This window comes from Vespa crabro, chromosome 20, assembly GCF_910589235.1.
Source record: "Vespa crabro chromosome 20, iyVesCrab1.2, whole genome shotgun sequence".
NCBI lineage: Eukaryota > Metazoa > Arthropoda > Insecta > Hymenoptera > Vespidae > Vespa > Vespa crabro.
Window position 1 is genome coordinate 4,326,503 of NC_060974.1, and position 16,825 is coordinate 4,343,327.

General features: G+C 37.9%; 1 protein-coding gene across 10 annotated transcripts in view; it reads right to left on the reverse strand.

Annotated features, from left to right (window-relative positions):
- Nucleotides 1–16,825, reverse strand: part of LOC124431068 (protein tramtrack, alpha isoform-like) — a 108,688-nt gene that overhangs the window by 69,201 nt on the left and 22,662 nt on the right. For 5 of the 10 annotated variants that reach the window (XM_046978481.1, XM_046978483.1, XM_046978484.1 and 2 more), the window contains one exon: nucleotides 4,509–4,792. The exons of 3 other annotated variants lie outside the window; for them this stretch is intronic. The gene's annotated coding sequence lies outside the window, so the exon portion shown is untranslated. Of the gene's footprint in view, nucleotides 1–4,508; nucleotides 4,793–4,986; nucleotides 5,126–16,825 lie in introns of those variants that run through there. 2 more of the 10 variants (XM_046978479.1, XM_046978486.1) reach the window with 2 other exon arrangements.

Here is a 16,825-nt window from a genome sequence, read left to right on the forward strand (position 1 = left end):
ATCGTGTACGTGCATGTATGTAAGAATTTATATACGTAAGAGTGTATATATATATGTGCGTAAGTATGTGTGCATACGTGTCATCTCAAAGGTTGCCTCAAATATTTCCTCCCTTCTCCGATCCCTTTTCTTATTCCCTAACACCCTCCTTCTCACTCCCACTGAACCCTCTTTTTTCTCACTCGCGTTAATAGCAAGGAGACAATTCGAATAATTTCGTTTTTACTTTTCTCCTTGTCTTTCTTTTTTTCTTTTTTTTTTTTTTTTTTTTTTTTGAGGCGTGGAACGCAGGGGAGAATTAAGTCATATTAATTTATAATTAATAACGAATCAAAATCGTTCGTATAATTTTATTATTATTATTACTATTATTATTAATGTTATAAATGTTATTTTTATTACTTTTTTTTTCCCCATTTCTTTTGTATTTTTATCTATAAAAATTTATGCACAAATTTTAAGTCAGAAGCTTATGTATATGTATTTTAAAAGTTCTTTCTCTCTCTCTCTCTCTCTCTCTCTCTCTCTCTCTCTCTCTCTCTCCGTTTTATTTCCTAATAGACACGAAAATAATAATTACATTTGTATAATTATACTGTTTTATAGTATAAAATTGTACTATAGTATAGTATATCTATTGAATAATTCATATCTATAGTATAAGTAAACTCTGTATTTATTTACATAGTAATAATATTAGTAATCATAAACTATGATAGTATAATACAATTACAGTGTAATGTTACTTTACAAAGCGATACGTAATGAAAGAAAGAAAAAGGAAAAAAAAAAAGAAAAAGAAAGAAATAACGATACTACAGTACTACAATTTTCACATTGTTTTTTTTCCTACATGCAAAATATATAATTTATGGTATATTAATAAAAAAAAAAAAAAAAAAAAAAAAAAGAATTCGTCTTCAAATTCACGTGCAGATCAAGAATGAATGAAAAGGGAAGGCAAAGAAAAAGAAAAAAAAAAATAATAAAAGAAAAGAGACACAAAAGAAGAACAGAAGAAATAGAAATTCGTATTTTATATACCATTAGACCGGAAAAAAAAAGATGTTACATCAAATCGGTTCTTACGCGAAGTGACGTCCGGCTTGTCATTCCTTCGAGGTGAATACGCTGGGAGATAACCAACCAAGTAGAATTCCGTTCAATATTTTATGTATACCGGACGCAACGTTACGAGCCCTATAATACACCATCGTACTTATTCTTCTTCCGTATGTGTTTTTCACTCTATGTCTGAGAGCATATTCGAATTTATTTGTAGTCGTGTCTATCCTAGTAGGTGTTACTTAAGTACAAGTACATACATATATATATATAGGAGTCTATAATACGATATGATATAGTAATATATGTATATGTGTGTATGAACGTATAAATGTATAAACGTATGAATGTATGAATATGTATCGTGTATGACTAAAGACGTAAGTCGACTTACTCTATTCGATCGATCCTACTTAAATTAGTGAATAACTAATAAAAAAAAGAAAAGAAAAAAAAGTAATAAGTATCTAGGCGATAAATGTAAATTTAGATGTTCTAACCTAACAAATTTCTTATTAAAATAATGTATTATAATAATTGATGAATGAATTTAACAATTGAAATAAATTTTCTATTTAATTGTATTAACATAAAAATTTTCATTAATTATGAAATTCAACAATTATACTGAATTAATGTAACATTTAAAAAAAAAAGGAGAAAAACATATATATATATATATATATATATATATATCGTAACTCAATAAATAAAATCATTATACTCGTTCAAACAGAAATGCTGTTAAATGCAAAAAACAACGAGGACAATGAAATTTATTTATATTTTTTTATGTATATTTTTTTGAGAACAATGAACGCTAAGAACTTTATAAATATCGTAAATTGTATGAATCTTATTCGTATAGACGTAGAAAAAAAGAAAAGGAAGAAAAAAAAAGAATTTTTTACGATGAACGTTGTTTCAATAAAAGACCCGGATCAAATACGATTTCTCTTCGGTTATATCAAAGCGCTAAAATGCAACAGGTTTTCGAGACGATGGACGACGGATTCCGAGAATTGTCGATTCTCAGTGAGAAGGTTACTTCGACTTTATCAAGGGCTTCTCGGGCGATTACGTTTTCAAGACACTTTTCCCTTTCCCTTTCTCTCTCACTCTCTCTCCCTCTCTCTCTTTTATTCATTCGTACATAAAAATAATATCATCCCTTTTTTTCGTCTTATTCCTTCCTTCTTCCTCATTCTTTTTTTCCTTTCCCGTTCTTCTCTTTCTTATTCTTTTTCCTTTTTCTAAATTAAAATAGGAAGTCGTGGGCGATTTATTAAATTGAAGGAAGTCGATTTTATAATACGGAAGAGTAGATAGATCGTTAGACGAAAAGGGAAGAAGAATATCATCACGATACCTCAACGACGCGAGCCGATAATAATTTTTTTCGTTGTGTTTGTATACATACTTATATGTGTTTATGAGTGTATGAAAGAAGAGACAGAGGAAATATAAAAAAAAAAAGGAGAAATGGTCACGATTATTACGTCCTCTTTATCTGTCACTATTACGCACAGTACGAACTATCGACTGGAAACATAATATGTATATATTAGCAAAGAGAGTAACGACTTTGTAAAGGCTTAGAACGTCAAGAGAAATTCATAGGCCAATGTACATGTATACATATACAAACATGTGTGTGTATATGTGTGTGCGTATATTATGTGTGTATGTGTGTATACATATATATATTTATAGGATGATAATAATCCTTCCTAATGATAGGCGTCGCTGCGATCTCTTTGTAAATACACTCAACTCACCTACCGAATATGAGGAACGCGAACGCGAGCCAGTAAGCTAATTATCCGGTATGCGCTCTTTCGAGAGAATGCAACGTGCACACGGTAGTATAACGATCGTTACCTTCCTACATAACATGAAATGAATTCATTACGAGGCCTATAACATCCTAACATCATGTACATATACATATATATGTGTGTATATATATATATATATATATATATATCTATATATGAACTTTTAACATCGACAAAGAAAGAAGGTAGCTATTAAACGAGTAACATTACAATCCCACGCTCCTTCGCTATGAAAACAATTGAAATTTTTTTTCTTCCTTTTTTTGGAGATACACGAAAGTATGTGCGTACGTATATATATTATTTTGTATCGTCGTTTGTTAAAGATTTCGAAAATAATGTAAATTAATATCAAATCATTCACGATGGTTTATTTATTTTTGTCTTCTTTTTGTTTAATCCACCATTCAACAAATATAAACTTTGATTTAATTTAGCATCTGCTAAGAAAGTTTATTCGAACGATTTTATCAAAGTCATAAAAGGTTTTTATTCTCGACGAGGTTGAATCGATTTGATTCGATTTTTCATCGGATCCTCATTATACCCAGTGTCACGAACGTAAAGAAGTCAATGAATAGTGGATTCTTTCCAGGAGGAAGTACGCAAGGAACGTAAGCTTAGCGTAGGTTCACTCGCTCGCTCGCGCTCACGTGTAAAGACCGCGCGTTCCTACGTATATTTGCACGAGTCGCGCGTCTCATCTCTCTCTCTCTCTCTCTCTCACACAATTTTCCCCTACCATTGACCGCTCCCGTGGATTCCGCGAACGCGACGCGGCGCATCTCCCCACTACCGGCATACTAGCCACTCGCGATCTTATTGGCTGGAGCGCCGCAACTGTTACCCCCCACTACTCCCGACACCCATTCGACCCATTCCATTCAAGTCAGCCGTGGACCGCAGACGCGACGCGACGCGCCACGCCACGCTGCTGCTGCTGCTGCTGCTGTTGCTGTTCCTGTTACGATGTCGTCGTCGTCATCATCGTCATCATCGTCATCGTCGTCATCGTCATCGTCGTCATCGTCTCTTCGCAACCGCGTGTTTTCTTTCTTTCTTTTACTTTTCTTCTACTCTTCTTTTTCTTTCTTTCTTTATTCGACTTTATCTCTCTCTGTCTTTCTCTAACACTCGCCCTTTCTCGCTCTCTTTCTCTTTCTCTTTTTATTTTTTTTCCTCTTAGCTGTCTGTCTCAGTCTTCTTACCAACCTGACCTACGTCGTCAAGAAACAACAGACGGCAAGTGACTAGAGTACATAACCTCTGACAATATTCGTTCTTTTCTCTTTGTCTCTCTCTCTCTCTCTCTCTCTCTCTCTAGAAAGAGAGAAAGAAAGAAAGAAAGAAAGAAATAAAAAGACGAAAGAATACTTTCCCCTTTTCTTTCTTTTTATCAATCTATCTATCTTTTTTCTTTCCTACCAACAACGAGGATGTAATGATATCGACTTCTTAATATATACACAAGTAATATATATACAAAAGTAATATATATATATATATATATTTATATATTAATAATAAAAAAAGGAGAATAATTGTATACATGGTGAAACATACGAAGAGAAGAAGCCGTCATTTCGAAGAATCTCATTTACGTACGTCTTATATCCGGCTGTGGTGTGTGCACGTGCGTGCGTCCGTGCGTGCGTCGTACCTCCGTGTGTTTGTGTTCTTTCTGTTTCTCCCTCTCCCTCTCCCTCTTTCTCTCTCTCTCTCTCTATCTCTGTTGGACGAGGAATACGATGAATCCCCCTTTCGTTTCCCTTTTCTCGATCGGTCGAAAGATGCACCACCCCACGAAGAGATAAGTGTTCACTCTCTCTCTCTCTCTTTTTCTCTTTGGTAGTAAGAGAACGTGGGGGGGTGGAGATTAGGAGGCACTACTAAACAACAAATACATACATCATACACTGAAGATATATATATATATATATACATATATATATATTTATGTATATAATTATATATACATATATATATATATATATATATACACACACACACACACACACCACCACCACCACATACACTAGGCGCACGCGCGCGACCGAATACACTAAAAAAACTTTCTCCCTACCGTAGTAGTTGTTCCTTCCTCGTAAAGTTCCAAGAGTAATACGAAAAGAAAAAGAAAAGGAAAAAGAAAAAAAGATTTAATTGAATTAAATTGAATTAAATTAAATTTAATTTAATTAAATTATATTAAATTATATTAAATTAAATTAAATTAAATTAAACGATGGAACGAAGGAAAAAAAAGGTAGTTTGAAAAAAAATTATATATATATATATCTAAATTAAAATACGTCGCTTGTCCGATTTGTTATATCCGTCCTTCCAAAAACTCATCTCCATATATACATATACATAGACATATACATACATATATATATATATATATATATATATATATATAATATATGCATATACAGATATACACTAACAATACACTGAATCGAATATGATAGGAGACAGGAAGAAATTAATACGAAAATTGTATTTTGCGACAGTTTAAACGTCAATATTCAAAAGTGCAACACGACGACGACGGCGGCGACGATGATGATAATGATGATGATGACGACGACGACAACGACAATGACGAACGGCGACGACGACGCGGACGACGACGTTCGAACGCATCCGTCGGTCGGTTAGGTTCGCGGAGTACTACTAGGCGCGAAAGATAATACCGAGTCTCGAGCACGCTATATAGAACCCCGTGACTATAGCAGTTTAAGAGCGAGTGAGCGAGACAGAGAGAGAGAGAGAGAGAGAGAGAGAGAGAGAAAAAGAAAGAAAAAGAAAGAGATCGAGAGTGGAAGAGAAGAAGCTCGGTCGTCCGTCTCGCGCGCGCAGATTCGCGAGTCCCGTGCGCATCTACGTGTGTGTTGTGTGTGTGGGTGTGAGAGAGAGAGTAGTGTGCATGTATATACTTTTCTCTTCCTTCTATACACCCCGCGACCGGCTACCTCCCCACCTCTCTACCAATCTACCTACCTACCTACCACTCTACCTTCTTCCTCCCCTTCCCACACCCTTTGCCCTCCTATCCCTCCTACCCCACCCCTTAAACTAACCTCCCACTATCTTACACCCTTTCGTCGAGACCCAGGTCGAGAGCTCAGACCTCGTACGGCCAATACATGCATGCATGCATGCATGCATACATACGTGTGGGCAAGGAGGTAGGTAGGGAAACGAGGAGGAGGGGAAACAGAAAAAAACCTTTCGCGAACTTTGACGGCTTCGAAACGATACACACATATGAATTATATATGGACGTTTTATATGCACGTGCTTGCACACATTTCGTGCGTGCGTGTATGTATATTGTTGCTTGTGTGTGTAAGTATGTATGTATGTATAATTATAGTTATACGATTTTGTTCGAATGACGTCAAAAGACTTACTTCTTTCCGCGCGTCCTATCAGATTTAATTTCGAAAAAAAAAAAAAAACAAAAAAAAAGAAAAAGAAACAAAAAAGAAAGAAAGAAAAAAGGAAAAGAAAAATAAAAGAAGAAGATGACGAAGAAGAAGAAGAAGAAGAAGTATCTGAATCTCGAGAAATAAATGGTAAAAACTGTCTGTTATCTGTTTGTCCGTCTCTCTTTTTCTCTCTTCCCCTAATACTCTCTTACTCTCTTGGCACGTTCGTTAATCGTCGAAAAGCGACTTTGTATCGTGGCGTGTGCGCGAGCACCCGCGAGGCTCGATACTCAAAACGATACTAACAATGGCTTCTATTCATTCTCTCTCCACGGCCCCCGTTGCGTACTTCCTCTCTCAATACGAGAGAGACAGAGAGAGAAAGAGAAAGAGAGAAAGAGAATCGAAAGGACAGCCAGAAAGTGCGTTTTTCCAACACAGATCCATACATACATATATATAATATATAATATATATATATATATGACATGTAGATGTACATAAAAATGATATACGTGTGCGTGCGTGCGTGTGCGCGCGCGTGTGTGTGTGTGTGTACTGAAAAAAGCACTCTATCTTTCTCTCTCGCTTTTTATGTTCGTCAAAGGGGAAAATACAAAAGGGTGGGGAGAAGGGCTGGCAGAAGGGGCCTCGCGTAATTGGATGGTACAACGTAGGGCCAAGCGGCGCCTCGTGCAAAGGCGCGAGAACGAATGAAAAAGACACGAGGTCTATTCACATCTCTCTCTCTCTCTCTCTCTCTCTCTCTCTCTCTTTCCCCCTTCCTCTACATCTCTATCTTTTTCTTTCCTTTTCTCTTTCTCACCCTCTACAGCGCATACAAACACCGAGGGCACCCATAGCACCTCGACACGATACTGAACGCCGCATCGGAACAGTGCTTTCCTCAAGAGAGACCAGAAAGAGCGAGGATGTTGATGTAGGCAACGGCAACAGCAGCAGCAGCAACAGCAACAACAATAACAGCAGCAACAGCAACAGCAACAGTAGTAGGAGTAAAAGAGGAAAAACGGGATGGGAGAGGGAAGGACAGAGAGGAAGGAAACTTCGTGGTAGGAGGAAAAGATGAGGGAGAAGAGATGGTGGAGTAGGGAGTAGTAGCAACGGGCGGGGGACGGGGGGGGGGGAGACGTAGACGGAGAGAGGGAAGGGCGTTAGAGAGAATTCTCTCTGTTATAGATTAAAATTTTTTACAGGGAAGAGAGAAGAGATATTGATTGTTGCTTTTTATTAATGTAACATTAAAGTGGCGCCGTGGCGGTGGTGCCGTCGACCGGTGTGGTGGGAGAAGAGTACCACCGTTGCCATCGCCGTCGTTCGTCGTAGCCGTCGTCGTTCGTCGTCGTCGTCGTCGTCGTCGTCGTCGTCGTCGTCGTCGTCGTAACTTCCGCGATGGATAGAACGTTGGATGGTAGTGGGGATAACACTGAAGGGGAAGACGATCTCGCGAAGAAACATGGTGGGGATATGGCGTAGGAGTTGGAGGGGTATGAACGAAGACGGCCAAGTCCTGTCCATGCAATATATACATACATATATATATATATATATATATATATATATATATATATGCATTTATATGTGTATGCGTATAATGCAACATAGTACAAGTATATACGACAGAGAGATAGAGGAAAAAACGACGATGCGACGCGCACACTCTGGGAAGCAACGTGGCGCGGCTCTACTACGCGTGGGGGAAGGAAAAAAGAAAAGGGAAAAGAAAAAAGAGAGAGAGAAAAGGAAAGGAAAAAAAAAAGACAGAGAAAGAAAGAAAAAGGCAAGAAGAGGGGGCTTGACTACCGTCTGCCGTTTTTAAGAGGGGAACGAGAAAGAGAAATAAAAAAAAAAAAAAAGAAAAGAAAGAAATAGAAGGAGAGATAGGGATACGTTGTAGAAGCGGCGGAAATAGTACCATAAATACGAACATTTCTCGTGACGTCTTGCAGCAAACCCTATTTTGACAACCATCCTTCCTCCTCCCCTGTCCTCTCACGGTGCACCTTTACCCCTTTCTAACCAACCTGCTACCTACCTATCCATCTAGTCGCATGCTATTCCTCCCACTTATACCACCGTATACTCTCCCTCTCCCTATTAACTCTATTGGACCTTAAACACACGCTCGATTATTTCTCTCTTCTAGAAGAAGCGTGGCTTCGTGTAATGTACATTTATATATATATACCCACGATCGTGTATATAAATGTGTACGTATAAATCCTGCTGCAAGAGACGCGGAGGATATCTCCCTTCCCTTTCCCTCCCCCAAACCTCCCACCCTCACCACGCCGTCCGTTCGTCTCTCCTTCCCCTCTTCGTAGCCGCCAAATTCCTACTTCCCCGCCGAGACCACCGGCACCCTACCCTCCCGCCCTCTCTCCTTCCCACCCCCCCTCTCTCTCTCTCTCTCTCACACACACTTCTCGAGCCAACAACCCATTCTTCTTATACTCGCTTTGACATTTTTCGCGAGTTAAGGTCCGCTCGAAGTTCGCGGCGGGAATCCATCTTGCCTGTTCGGTTCGAAGGACCGCCGCCGCCGCCGCCGCCGCTGCAGCCGCTCTACCGCCTTCCTCTTCTACCTCCCTGACCAGCAATCTCCACTCCCCCTCACGTACCACTTCACCACCCTGCTACTGCGACCACCACCACCACCGGCACTACCGTCGTCGTCGTCGTCGTCGTCGTCGTCGTCGTCGTCGGCTCTTCCCCTTAACCGCCTTGGAACGTGCTCGCTCGCTCTCACCCACCACCACCACCCTCCCGACCGTATACACCTTTTTTCCTTCCTTTTTATTCGATTCTCCTGCCTCTCTCTCTCTCTCTCTCTCTCTCTTTTTTGCGCTCTCCCTCTGTCTCGCTCTGTCTCGCTCTTTTTTTTCCCCCTTTCTTTTCTTTTTTCCCTTCTTCTTTCATTTTTCTTTTTCTTTTTTCTTTTTTTTCTTTTTTTCTTTCAAGGGGGCGACGGGGGCGGAAGGGAGGAGGGTGAGGACCGAGACGGATCGATCCTTTCGTCGTTTTCGAGAGACTTGCCACCACCGACGCGGACGCGGACGAGCCGGGTTACGGACGGCGGGTAGCGGAAAAAAATAATAATTAAAAAAAGAGAGAGAGAGAGAAAGAAAGAAAGAAAAAGGGATGCGCCGGGTAGCGAGAGGGTAGGAGGAGGACTTCAGTGCAGACGACGTAGAATATCATTCAATTTGATATACGTATTTTCTATAGATGTATTAGTTTTACGTTCGTTTAAATACACATTATTGTATTACACACACGCGCGCACACATATATAATACATATATAAATGTATATATGCATGGGATATATTTAACGTTACATTCGTATTTCTTCGCGTTAGAATTCTCATATCTAATACTTTAATCGATCGTATTAATTAGGATATCATATTAATATAAATTCGTATTAATAGGACAATTTATGTGGAAGGGAGTGGGTCGTAAAGAAAACAAAAAGAAAAAAAAAAGAAAGAAAGAAAGAAAGAGAGGAGAAAGAACACCCATTTTAATCTCACGTACTGAATTCGTAATAAAATGAAACGCAAAGTAACGTGAAATACAAAAATTTCTGCCTTAGAGTGGAAGAGAGAGAAAGAGAGAGAGAGAGAGAGATTTGCTTCGAAAATTTCTTTCATTCGACTTTTAAAATTTCTTTTTCCCGTCGTTGACTTTACGAAAAGGACAAAAACTTTCGAGACTTTGTCTCTCTCTCTCTCTCTCTCTCAATCTCTCTATCTTTCGATTCGAGACTCTTGACTCTCGCGCGCAAAAGCGTAAGAGGTGGAACCATAGATAGAAAGCGAATGAACGAGCATGCGAGCGTGCGATAGATAGATAGAGATAGAGATAGAGAGAGAGAGAGAGAGAGAGAGAGAGAGGACAAAATGTGGTGGGGGTAAGGGTAGGAAGAGAAGTCGAAGCCCTATAGAAAGGAAGAGGGAAGAAGCGAAAGTACGATCGATTTGCCAAAGAGAAAGAGAGAAAGAGACGCCCCTTTAATGTAAGTAAGTACATATTACTTCAAAATGAAAGAGAAAATGCATTGAAAATCTTTAGAAGTAGAAATCAAAAATTCGTCTGACACGTCAAAAAAAAAGAAAAAAAAGAAAAAACGAGATAACAAAAAGTAAAAAAAAGAGCGGGAACTTTGGAAATTTTATCAGATACCACGTGCGCGGGCGTGCTCCATTTCGTCATTGAGACGTAAAACTCGTCACACCGTATGAACTTTTTCCGTTATTCTTTTTCTTCTCTTCTTTTTTTTTCTTTTTTTCTTTTTTTGGGAATATCAAATATTTTTTTAAGTCATGAATAAAATGTTATAAATACATACATAATATAGATATATATATATACATACGTATAACAGTTTCGATATCATCAATCTAATAACTTTGTATGAATAAATAAATAAAAAAAGAAGTTAAAAACAAAAGAGGAAAAGAAAATATGAAAGAAAAGAAAATCTGTAAGCGATATTACATGACCGCGTCACGCTGTCGCGAGTACAGAGTGATTTATTAATCATAAGAAAGCCATAAGAAATATACATGTATATATATATATATATATATATATATATATATATATATATTGTCTATAAGAATTATATACATAGACATACGGAATATTAGTCATAAGAAAGAAATTATGTAAAGGCCTTTCCTTTGTTTATTGAGGAAAAAAAGAGAAAGAAGGAAAAAAAAGAAAAATAAGAATTTTTCATGGCTGTTAAATAGATAAAGGTAAAAAAATAAGAAAAAGAAAAAAAGAAAGAAAAAGAAAAAGCAGAAACAAAAGAAAAGAAAAAAGAGGGGAAAAAAGCACTCGTACATACAAGTTTCGTTCCGAGCGTTATCACGGCGACCTATCTTATCGCTTTCGCGAAATAGAATTTTGATTAGAAGAGGCCTTTCACGATGGACATTAGACGCCACCACCGATATCGTCATAACAACCGTTTAAACGCGAAAATTTCTTTTTGACGAGAGAAAAAGGAAGAAGAAACAAACATAATCGACTCATCGAAATCGTTAACAATTTTTCGTTTTTGATCTTTCTCATTCTCCTTTTTCTTTTTCTTTGATTAACCTTCTTTTATTTCTCCTTTCCTTCTTCTCCCTTTTGATTTTCTTTCTTCCTTTTCTGATCTTTTTTCTTTTCTTTTTTGAAAAAACTTTGAAGACCAGAAAGAGAAAAAATAGGAAGGGTGGAAAAAAGGTGGAGAGGCGATAAAAGGGTTGAGGCGAAGTTTGATTGGAAAGAAATTTACTTTTTTATCTACTTTCTCTCTCTTTCCTCAATAAATTCTCTCTCTCTCTCTCTCTCTCCCTCTCTTTTTTCTCTCGTTCTTTTTTCAAATAACAAGCACCGTCGCCATCGCCGTCGCCATCGTCGCCATCGTCGTCGTTAGGCGAATACGCGTCTTTTTGCTTTTCACCCTCTTTTCCCTTTCATCCCTCTTCCCTTATTCCTACAATCCCTCCTCATCTTTGTTCGTTCATAGCAATTAAACGAGACAAGGTTTAATTCTCCAAAGCGATCGTGTATCTAATTGCGGATGTTCACTCGTTATTCACCGAATGGGGGTGAGTGGGTGGAATTGAGGGTGGAAGTACGGTGCTGGGGAAGGAACGAGGATGGAGAGTGTAACGAAAAAGAAAAGGAAAAGAAAGAGAGCTCATGGTTCCACGATATAAGCAATTAATTCGCCCGATGATTTCTACGTTATTAAACAGGAAAAAGAAAGGAGAAGAAATAAAACAAATAAAGAAAAATAAGAAAAGAAAAAGTAAACCATAGAGAAATCTGACTACCGTGCGTAAAGATAACTCTTTGAGTTCACAGATATATTATATATATATATATATATATGCATACATATTGCTTGGTTTTAACTGTGCTCTAATTCTTTCGCTATACGTTTCGATCCTATCAGTAGATAGAAAGAGACAAAAAATAGAGAGAGAGAGAGAGAGATATTTAACGAGAAACGAGAGACGTCCAAGTGTGACCATTGCACGATACATTTTCATCATACTACTCATGCAAAAGAAAGAGAGAGAGAGAGAGAGAGAGAATACATTCGAGAGTTTCAAGTAACGTTCGACGACTCGAAACCATAATTGCGTCATCGGTGTCACGAGATTGCGTCGACGATTTTTGACGGGAGGGGTGAGATCGTATCGATCGTGAATTAATAAGAAAATTATTCTTGAAGATTATTTTTATTATTGAAAGAATCTTACGATTTTCTTTCTGCTTTGTTATTTTTTTTCTTTTCTTTTTTATTTACTTTTTTTTTCTTTTTTTTTTTTTTTTTTTAATTTTTCACCCGCTTCGAATTCATTTTATTCTCACCGAGGAAATACGTTTGATATGTTCTTTGATATTTCTCTCTCCCTCTCTCTCTCTCTCTCTCTCTCTCTCTTTCTCCTTCTTTCTCTCCCTTACTTTCCTTCGCGTACGTTTAAGCATCTAATTAGTTGCGTTAAAACGTGTTTTTTCAAGAGAGAGAGAGAGAGAGAGAGAGAGAGAGAGAATACCTCCCGTATCGCTCATATTTCCGTAGATTACGATGAAAGAAGCTGGATATCCTTCCAAAACGATTAATAAACGGCTACTGCTGCTATCGCGTTGATTAAAGTGCCGGAAATGAATTAAAAAAAATAAAAAAATAAAAAAAATAAAAACAAACAAAAAAAAAGAAATAAAGGAAAAAAGTTAAAAAAAGAAAAAAAAAGAAAAAAAAAAACCACGACGTTACTGCGAAGATTGCTAATTACAAATTGGAATTTGTTATATCTGGATATTATAAATTTCATGAGTGGGTTTTTAAATGAATTTTTATCCAACGAATTGGACACCGAAATATGATGGGGTTGAATTATTTAGCGACCATTTGTTAGATTTTATTTTTATATTTAAAAATTGTAAGTTCGGTGAGAGGTGAGAGGAATGGGGGAAAGTAACGGGAGAGGGGGCGAACAGAGGGAGGGAAGGAGGGAGAGAGATTAACGTAGGTCGACGTAGCATTTTTTTTGGTCGACTTTTTCTTTTCTCTCTTTTTTTTTTTTTTATCTTTTTTCAGAAATTTTCTTTCACATTGTAATGTATAATTTGCAATGCGACCTTCAATCCTACGTGAGAATGTACAGTAAGGCTTCTTTTCATGCTTATAGTTAACCCGTTAAACGGGCTCGCGAGTGCTCGTGTACGACTTAAATTTTTCGTTTTAAATTTTCTCTTAATCTAATATTCGTCTTAAATGTCGTTCAGAATATTCCGTTCAGAAAAGGAAAAAAAAAAAAAGAAGAAAAGAAAAACGAGAGCTAAGAACGCCATTCTTTTCTCTTTCTATTCTTCTATTTTTTTGTTTTTTTTTTTTTTTTTTTAATTGCAAGTGCTTTTTGGAGTGCTTTTATTTTTAAATGAGTTCTTTCATATATTCATTTATTTACAGAGTATTTATACTTTAAACATTATTTTTTTTTTTTTTTTTCTTTTCTTAACAATCTCGCAATCGCAGGACGGAGTTTGATGATTGAAGAGAAAAAGAAAGATATGGTAAAAATACGGAAGAAAAATTGAAAAAATTGAAAAAAAAAAAGAAGGAAGAGAAAGGGATTGAAAAAGAAAAGTAAAAAAGAAATCCTGATACGCGATAAAAGAATTAAAAATAATTTCCGCTAACCGATCGGAATGTACAGATCGATCGGATTTATGCTCGAATGAGCTCTCAAGCGCTGAGGAACGAAATTATGCAGGAGAAGGCTATCTCTCTCTCTCTCTCTCTCTCTCTTTCTCTTTTTCTCTCTTCGAGCAACTATGTCAGCCGTATGAACTAAAATCGATAGGACGTAGAGTTATGTACCTTACTCATCGCTAACGAACGTTGGTACACTCGATTGTGATTTACATAGTAAAATAAAGATGAAGGAAGAGACGAAGAAGAAAAAAGAAAGGAAAATATAAAAAAGAAAATTAAATAATAAAAAGAAAAACAACAAGAAATCTCTCTTTCTCTCTCTCTCTCTATACGTCATCGAATAGAACGCGGAAAAAAATAGAAAGCAAAACAAAGAACACAAAAGAAAAGAAAACAAAATAGGGAAAGCCATTCCTCTCCCTGCCTTTATCCGTCCGTCCATCCATCCATCCATCCGTCAGTCGGTCCCCGTCCCCTCTAATAAATCCAACAATATTCACAATCTAAACGAGAACACATCCTTCTCTCAAGAGTTGACCCGTCATAGAATGATATACGTAATAGCAGTGTGACTAAGAAAATAGTATAAAGGTGAAGTACGTATAATACGTTTATCGACAGGTGTAGAAAAGGATTGGTGGTGGTCGACGGGTTTAGGATAGGATGGTTTTGTATAGTTTTCTGTAGAAGAGGAGGAGGAGGAGGAGGATGGTAGAGATGAGGGATGAGGGCGGCCTTTGGAAAGCCGGCAATCGCAAAATCAATTTGCATTATTCGTTTAATAGTGTGTGCCGTCCGGTGACGTCAGCCGAGAAAGAAGAGTGGAAAGCGAGGTGAACGAGGAGGATGATGAGAATGGAAGAGAGGGGTGAGGAAAGGGGTCGAATGGGTGGAGAAGATGGGTGGTGCGGGGAGAGTTGAACTAGGCGTGTAAGGGGATCGGAGCGAAGGCAAGTGGCCTCGTCTGCTCGTCGATGCTCTCAAACAACCCCTTTTCTCTTCACCCGTTACCAGCGGCACCATCCCCCACCATACTAGCCTTCAACGACGGCGGCGTCGGCGGCAACGTTGCCACCGAGTACACCCCTTCCGCGATCCGTCACCTCCCACTCACCCCCTTTATCATACTTTTGTATACGTCCCTTAACTGTCGAAGGCTATGCAGCCTGCTGCCGGTTGAAAGAGGGTGTAAGAGAAAGAGAAAGAGAGACAAAGATAGATAGATAGATAGAGACAGAGGATTCTCTATACCCCTTCCTCCCACTCCACTTCAACTCACAGCCGTTACTTTCCACCACCAGCAATAGCATTCTCTCTCTCTCTCTCTGTATCTGTCTCATTCTCGCACGTATACGCATCTCCCTCATCCAACTGAGAGAACTAAGTTGTCGCGCGTATTCGCACGACCCTTCGCTTAACCTTTCTTCTCTATCTTCCTCTCTCTCTCTTTCTCTCCGTTCCATCTCTCTCACCCTCTCCCTCCCCCACCAACTCCGTGTGTTTACTCGTCGTTAACAACTTCCCTTCTACTTGATTTTACAATGAAAGTTATTTTTAAGTTTCTACTTGGAATAAAACAACCCGCGCGCGTATATATGTATGTGTTTGTGTATGTGAGAGAGAATACCCTTCTACACATCTACTCCCTCTCCCCCTTTCTATTTTTTTCTATCCTTCCCCTTTTTCGTTTCATATTTTTTTTTCTTTACTCCTCTCCTCTCCTCTCCTCTCTTCTCTTCTCTTCTATTTTCTTTTCTTTTCTTTTCTCTCTACTCTCTATTTTTTTTCTTTTTTTAATTTTTGTTTTTTGCTTTTATATATATATATATATATATTGTTTTTTTTCTTTTTCCTGTTTGCTTTTACTCCTTTACCCCGCCCAATGTTCTGTTTTTTAATAACGCTCGCTTCGTAGCTCTTACTAGACGAGGATGGGAAGGGGCGAGAAGAGGGTGTTGGGAGAGGACGAGGGGGATAGGTTGGGGGCGCAAAAAGTTTTTCTCATCTGAGTTCTCTCACAGGTTTTATCCCGCGTCCCAGGCGCGCATTTTCCTTCCTTCCTTCCTTCCTTCCTTCCTTCCTTCCTTCCTTCCTTCCTTCATTCGTTACCTATCTCCTCCTCTCTCTCTCTCTCTCTCTCTCTCTCTCTCTCTCTTTTTCTCACTCACTCAGTCGAAATTCTTTCGAAAGTAATCGGCCGGGAAACGAGTGAAAAGCGAGTAAAACTAATTATCGCGCGTCTCGGCCCTTACGTTTAATTAGAAATACTTAACCAGCGTCCAATATATTAACGTTTTAGAGAGTATTCTAAATCGATTAACCGATTCGATTCGATACTTATCGATATTTCGTTCCTCTCTTTTACCGTCTTTTTTTTTTTTTATTTTTCTTTTTCCAAAACGATTGGGATGGCCGAACAAAAGGAGAAAAAATAGTAGGTCGGGGATGAGTGTATGGGGGAATATAAATGCACCCAAAGAAAAAATCAATTTGAATTTGATAATGGAAAAAACAAAAAAACAAAAAAACAAAAAACAAAAAAAAGAAAGAAAAGAGAGAAGAAAAAATAAACAATATTGTAGAAGAAGAATCACTTGAGTTAATGGTTTAACTCGAATAAAGTAATAATCAAAGTTGATCGGTGATATTAAAAAATCATAAATGGATCGCAATGGATTATTGATAATACGATCGATTAGACATTAATGAAAGAAAATTTTTTTGACGCTTCGAATT